This window comes from Myotis davidii, unplaced genomic scaffold (genome assembly GCF_000327345.1).
Source record: "Myotis davidii unplaced genomic scaffold, ASM32734v1 scaffold1711, whole genome shotgun sequence".
NCBI classification, from domain to species: domain Eukaryota; kingdom Metazoa; phylum Chordata; class Mammalia; order Chiroptera; family Vespertilionidae; genus Myotis; species Myotis davidii.
The window spans coordinates 104,222-111,768 of NW_006282377.1; the positions used below are offsets into that span (position 1 = coordinate 104,222).

Below are 7,547 nucleotides of genomic sequence, written 5' to 3' on the forward strand. Positions count from 1 at the left end.
AATTTTCCCAGCACCATTTATTGAAGAGACTATCTTGGCTCCATTGTATGTTCTTGCCTCCTTTGTCAAATATTAATTGAGCATAGAGATTTGGGTCAATTTCTGGGCTCTCTATTTTATTCCATTGATCTATATGTCTGTTCTTGTGCCAGTACCAGGCAGTTTTGAGAACAGTGGCTTTGTAATACAGCTTAATATACGGTATTGAGATCCCTCCTACTTTGTTCTTATTTCTCAGGATTGCGGCAGCTATTCGGGGTCTTTTTTTAATTCCAGATGGATTTTTGGAGAGTTCGTTCTAGGTCTGTGAAATATGCTGTTGGTATTTTAATGGGGAGTGCATTGACTCTATAGATTGCTTTGTGAAGTATGGTCATTTTAACGATGTCGGTTCTACCAATCCATGAACACGGTATGTTCTTTCATCTGTTTACGTCTTCCTCTATATCTTTTTTCAACGTCCTGTAGTTTTCCGAGTAGAGGACTTTTACCTCCTTAGTTAAGTTTATTCCTCGGTATCTTAATTTTATGGTGCAATGGTAAATGGGATTTTTTTTTAAATCTCTCTTTCTATAAGTTCACTATTGGTGTATAAAAATGCCATAGATTTCTTGGTGTTAATTTTGTATCCCGCTACATTGCTGAATTCATTTATTAAGTCTAATAATTTTTTTGATAGAGTCTTTAGGGTTTCCTATCTACAATATCATGTCATCCATGAATAATGACAGTTTTACTTCTTCTTTTCCAATTTGGATACCTTTTATTTCTTCTTCTTGTCTAATTGCTATGGCTAGCACTTCCAGTACTATGTTGAACAGGAGTGGTGAAAGTCGGCATCCCTGTCTCATTCCTGTTCTTAGGGGAAATGATTTTAATTTTTTCCCATTGATTATGATGTTGGCTATAGGTTTTTCATATAAGGCTTTTATTATGTTGAGGTATGATCCCTCTATTCCCATTTTGCTGAGGGCTTTTATCAAGAAAGGGTGCTGAATTTTGTCAATTGCTTTTTCTGCATCAATTGACATGACTCTGATTTTTGCCTCTCAATTTGTTTATGTGATGTGTCACATTTATTGATTTGCGGATATTATACTATCCTTGCATCCCTGGGGTAAATTCTACTTGGTCATGGTGTATGATCTTTTTGATGTAATGCTGGATTCGATTTGCTAGAATCTTGTTGAGGATTTTGGCATCTATGTTCATGAGGGATATTGGCCTGTAATCCTCTTTCATTGTGTTGTCTTTATCTGGTTTTGGTGGCAGCATTGTTTTGATGGGAAAATATTTTTTATTGACCTTTCCCACTCACAGAACCCCTTTTTAAATGATACATCTATAAACCTAGACCACAAGAATTCCACCCTTGCAGAAAGAACTTTACCTCATGAGGTTGGGGGTAGGGAGGTGGAGGCTGCCTCTCTGTTAAGGAGTATTAAATCCAGCATTTGTATAGGTTTTGGCTAAGAAATCTATAACTAACCCTATAACTGGGCATTCCCATCTGCTCTCAGTGTCCCTCTAGAAGCAGTTCTTCAGGAACTAAGACTGACACTTTTTTGGGGAAGTGGTGTGGAGAACCCTGGCCAGATGCCCTGAGCCAAGCCTATGTCAATGATACCAGACTTCAGAGAAAGTGTCTGGTGAAGGGGAGGTGACAGCATGTATAACACAGTCTCCTTAACTGCATTCCTTCTGGACTGGAGAGCACCAGCTGAATTTAGATGGGAATAGGTATCAAATGGCAACGAATAGCCTGTCTCCTACAACAGGCAGTTAAAGGGCAGAGAGTTTTGGGGGCAAGATAGACACTACTTCTGTCTCTGGTCCTTTGCAATCTGCCCCTGTGTAGGCAGGCATGGCTGAGTTCTGCAGGGTCTGTACTTATATTCTGACCTCAGAGCACTGCTTGAGATTTCCAAAGGGGTGCTGGTCATTGCTGCATCCTTCGTCCCCGTCACGAAGTGCAAGTTCTTATAGATTTCACTGCCTACATGCCTCTGAGCAGTGGAGGGGCCTGATAAGCAGAGCTCTTTCGGGCCATGGCTGGGGCAAAGGTGCTGGGTACATTTTCATAGGAAGATACTAGGGAAGGTTTATGCTGATGTTGAAGGGTTCTTTCAGAGTGGGCTCTGGTGACCTTGAAAGGAAGATGTAAGTTAAAAATAATTTTCAAGGAGAAAATAGCTATTGAATATAGGGCCAGTGATAGGGGATGAGTAGGAGTATGTGGCACTCTTGTGGGGAGAAAGTAGACCAACTGCTCCTTTTCTCTTTGGCCACCACGGGTCTGACAATGCTGTGTCTGCAGCCTTGACATTTCCCCTGTCAGTGTCTTCCCGTTAGAATTTCTCCCACATAATGAGCTATGGAAGAGAATAGGAAAACAAAGTGGGCACAGTGTAAAGTAGATTCACACTCCTTAACTATCTCCTACACTTGTACCTAATGTCAGTTAAAGCTCAAGTGACTTCTGACATCACTGGGTCTCCTGCAGAGAGTGTACTTACCCTTGCCATTCCTAATGTTGGTCTATCAGTGGTCGGCAAACTCATTAGTCAACAGAGCCAAATATCAACAGTACAACGATTGAAATTTCTTTTGAGAACCAAATTTTTAAACTTAAACTATATAGGTAGGTACATTGTTATTAACTTAATTAGGGTACTCCTAAGGCTTAGGAAGAGCCACACTCAAGGGGCCAAAGAGCTGCATGTGGCTCACGAGCCACAGTTTGCCGATCACGGGTCTATATCATCCCTACTACTGCTGTAACTGCAGAGCTACCTTCACTAATGATGTGAATTTAGGCTGATTCCTTGTTCTTGCTGTTTCTGATTTGCTATCTATTCTTTGTTCCGATTAATTTCAAAGGGTTGTAATTGAAGGGTTTTGAGCAGAAATAATTCAAATAATTTTGATGAGTCACATTTCTCCCTCTGTGACACTGTTGGAGCTATGTTTTACTTGACATCTGACCTAGACACTAAAGTTTAGGTGATTTATTATCCCAGTCTGACAACTAGAAATAATTTGCTGTAATAATATGCTTCCTGAAAGCCATACAGTTGGTCAGAGATATGTGGACTGGTCTCAGGTTTTCACATGGCGTATAGTACTGGCCTGTATCAGTTCCTTTCCTAGATAATGTGCCAGTTAGACTATTTTGTGATACTTCAAGAATGATTATTAAATCTACAAAGCCACCTTCTAGAGAGGACTGTGATTAGCTGATCTTAATCCTTTGAAGAGAAAGCAAAAGGAAATAACTAGTATTAAAATAGAAATAATATAAGATTGCCATAGGGAAAGGTTTCTTGCAGTATAATTATAAAGGTTGTAGAGTTTCTTTTTTTGACATTCTATAGAACATAGGCCCCTTTTCCTGTGGAGAATGGTCGTAGGTAGCACAGATGTCGCATCTGCTCTGCTTTTCATGTGCTTATGCCTCAGACAAACTGAGCAATTTGTGAGACCTGCCCTAACTTTTCCTACTTCTTGTTCATACTGCTCCTAAATTTAACTAAAATGGTCGTTTGTCAAGGTCTTTGCAAATATTCCTTCTCCAAGAAACCAAGCCAGAAAATGTTTTTTCTCTTTTGAATTCCCATTGCCTCATAAGCACTGGCCACTCTCCTTGTTAAATAGATGTGAGCCCCCTAGGGCAGGGTTTTCATACTAACCATCCATATATTTATTGACCATCTGCTATGTTCAAGCACTGTGCTCAATGCTGGAGATTCAGTGAGTAAACAAGGGTTCCTTGCCCTCACAGAATTTACTCCCTTTACTAGGGAATTCAGAAAATTGAACAAACTATTAAATGGTGTGATAAATGCAATGATAGGGAAGAAAGGACTTGTGGGAGCACATAGTAGGGCTCCTATGTTGGTTTGTGGTTTTCCAGATTTCCTGTAGAAAGTGGCTTTTAATGAGAAACCTGGAGGATGAATAGGAATTAGCTCAGTACCTTTCAATACCATTTTATACATAATAGCACAATAAATATTTGTAACTTTCATAGTTATCCCAGCACTAGGTCTGTGGGAGGAATGTCTCTGTTTTCTTGACTAAAGGAATGCCTCTATTAGGGTCTCTCTATCTTCCCATCTTCAGCCCCTGCATTGCTGGGCAAAAAGGCACCAGCAGCACACAGGGACCCCTTCACTTCACAAAGTCCCAGGAGCCCAGCTCCCCTATCATTGCATTTATCACACCATTTAGTAGTTGCTCGTTCCATTTTCTGGCCTAAGCTCTACAAGCCCAGATTCAAAATAGAACTGAGAGACAGAAATAGTGTAAGAGAGAAAGCATGAGCTCTGATTGGCTAGAGAGGAGAATCTGAAATATGAGCAAATGTATGACTTACATATCCTCTGCTGGGTCAGCTTACTCTCTGCATCTCCTCCCCCCATCCTGAGAAACAGATTTCTATTTCTATTAGAGAAAGATGACTCATTTTCAAATAGGCACTATCATAGGCCACTCTCAGTTTCTCTCTGTGGAGCTTTTTCTTGTTTGAAGTTTTGCCATAAAGGCTTGGCCTTGCATTGATGTAGGTATGGGCACAGCCCTGGAAGTTCAGAGTATGGGTGAGGCAGGAAGTTGTATAGTATAAAGGGAAGAACTCAGGACAAGATCAGAAGACCTGGATTCCAGTTTAGACCCTTTTGTTACAGAGTTGTAAAATCTTGAATCCATTTCTTTACCTTTCTGAGCCTTAGCTCCTTTATCTGTAAAATGATGGGGAGGGAATCATATTCAGTGACTCAGGAGGCCAGTCCAGCTCAGGTATCCCAACCATTCTGAACTAACACAATGTTCTCGGTTATGGGAGATGGATTACCTTCCTTGGGCATGACACCTTGCCTCCCAAAGTCACCAGCTTTGGGTCTGCTCTGTGCTTATCTCTGTAGAACTTCCAGGCAGAAGTATAACTGAACACAGGTTTGGCTGCTTGCCACAAGGAAAGCCAAATTCATGAGACAGGTTCTTATGAGAAGAAAAGTATTTTATTCAAGTGCTGGCCATCTGAGAAGATGGGAGACTCTTATCCCAAAGCCCATCTTAACATCTCAGTGCAGGAGGGATTTTTATTAGGAGGGATAGGGAAAGCAGAACAAAGAAATGGGGAAGGGGGCTTGAAAGTTCTCTACCCGTAAGTCAGCACAGTCCATTCCAATGATTATATTGAAACTGGTTAAGCGGAGCAGTTTTTATGGTTGAGAGTCACTAAGTCTCCTGGATCCAGAATGTCCGGTTGCTGGAGTTGGCCTCCTTCACTGAGGCTAATTCCTGTAATATGCTTAAAATGCTGTGAGCGATATATGGCAAACCAGGCCTTTGTTTTAAGGCATACATCTTATTACCTAGTTTGGGGAGAAGCATTGTTCATTATATGTTATTTAATCAAGAAGTTTATTTTGTTGGTTAGCAACAAAATATGTCATATATCCTCTGTAACAGGAGGATGGTGAGGGTGATGAGGCTAAGTGATTAGATAGGGCTAGCCCAGTGCCTGAGCTGGAGGAGCGACATGGAGGAGCCTTGGACTGCTCCTTGTGTGTGTTGAGTTGGAATGCTGAGCAGGTGCTCTGATCTTAGTGTTCCATGCAGGCTCATGGAAGTTTTAATGTCATTTGTGATTTCTTTGTGTAACTTTAAAATTCTTATTTGCCCTGGCAAATGTTAGTTGAATAGATGACTAAGTGAAATGGGACAGGAAGAGCCGTAAGAATAAGGTAATTATGATAAGTAGGATCCCTACCCCTGCTCCTCCTCTTATTTCCTTTCTTTAATGTTTTTCTTTTTGAAAAATTTCAAAACTTCAGAAAAATATAGTAGTATAATGCCACCCATCTATTACCCATATTTAATAATAATTATATTTCTGCTATATTTACCTGCTGTGTTTATTGAAGTATTTTAAAGTAAAATATAGATACCATGGCATTTTACCTTAAATGCTTCAAAAATGACTCGAAAATATAAGGACATTTTACTTAACTGTATTTTTCATTGTCATGCTTAACAAAATTAATCAGTTTCTCTATTTATCTCCCAAGTATTTTGATTTGTTCAAACCAGAATTCAAAGATTTCATACATGTAGATGTAGATATTTTGCTTCATAAGTTTCTTTTGATATCACCTTTATTTTTCATGAATTAAAAAGATTGGATCAATTGCCATGTAGAATGTCCCACCTTCTGGATTAATTTTATTGTTTTCTTGTGATGTCACTTATGGCTCTGATTCCTGTGTTTTCTATTAAATGGAAGCTAAATCCAAAGGTTTAATGGATTAAAGACTGAGTATTTCTGAAAAGAATTACTTGTGGGTGGTGCTGTGTTTTTCATGTTGTATCACATCATGAGTTACTTAATGTTTAGTTTTCTCATTATTAGTAGTGTTGATATTGACCCCAGTACTAGGCTGGTGAGCATTGTGGGTTTTTTTCCCATTAAATCTTTATTGTTCAGGTTATTACAGTTGTTCCTCTTTTTCCCCCCAATAGCTCCCCTCCACCCGGTTACCACCCCATCCTCTCCCCTTACACTCCCCCCTCCCCTGCACTGTCCTCATCCATAGGTGTACGATTTTTTTCCAGTCCCTTCCTGCACCCCTCACACACCTTCCCCCATCCCGAGAATAGTCAGACCACTCCCTTTCTATACCCCTGATTCTATTATATCAGCAGTTTATTCTGTTCATCAGATTATTTATTCACTTGATTTTTAGATTCACTTGTTGATAGATATGTATTTGTTGTTCATAATTTGTATCTTTACCTTTTTCTTCTTCTTCCTCTTCTTAAAGGATGCCTTTCAGCATTTCATATAATACTGGTTTGGTGGTGATGAACTCCCTTAGCTTTTTCTTATCTGTGAAGCTCTTTATCTAACCTTCAATTCTGAATGATAGCTTTGCTGGATAAAGTAATCTTGGTTTTAGGTTCTTGCTATTCATCACTATGAATATTTCTTGCCACTCCCTTCTGGCCTGTAAAGTTTCTGTTGAGAAATCAGCTGACAGTCGTATGGGCACTCCCTTGTAGGTAACTGAGTTTCTTTCTCTTGCTGCTTTTAAGATTCTCTCTTTGTCTTTTGCTCTTGTCATTTTAATTATGATGTGTCTTGGTATGGTCCTCTTTGGATTCCTTTTGTTTGGGGTTCTCTGCGCTTCCTGAACTTGTAAGTCTATTTCTTTCACCAGGTAGGGGAAGTTTTCTGTCATTATTTCTTCAAATAGGTTTTCAATATCTTGCTCTCTCTCTTCTTCTGGCACCCCTATAATTCAGATGTTGGTATGCTTGAAGCTGTCCCAGAGGCTCCTTACACTATCTTCATATTTTTGGATTCTTTTTTTTTTTGCTTTTCCGATTGGTTGGTTTTTGCTTCTTCGTATTTCAAATATTTGACTTGATTCTTGCGTCCTCTAGTCTGCTGTTGGAAATCTGTATAATATTCTTTATTTCAGTCAGTGGATGCTTAATTTCTATTTGGTCCTTTTTCATATCCTCATGGGTCTCACTAAATTTCT

General features: G+C 39.5%; 1 protein-coding gene across 3 annotated transcripts in view; it reads left to right on the forward strand.

Annotated features, from left to right (window-relative positions):
- Positions 1 to 7,547, forward strand: part of TUBA8 (tubulin alpha 8) — a 20,172-nt gene that overhangs the window by 3,078 nt on the left and 9,547 nt on the right. The window lies entirely within an intron of this gene.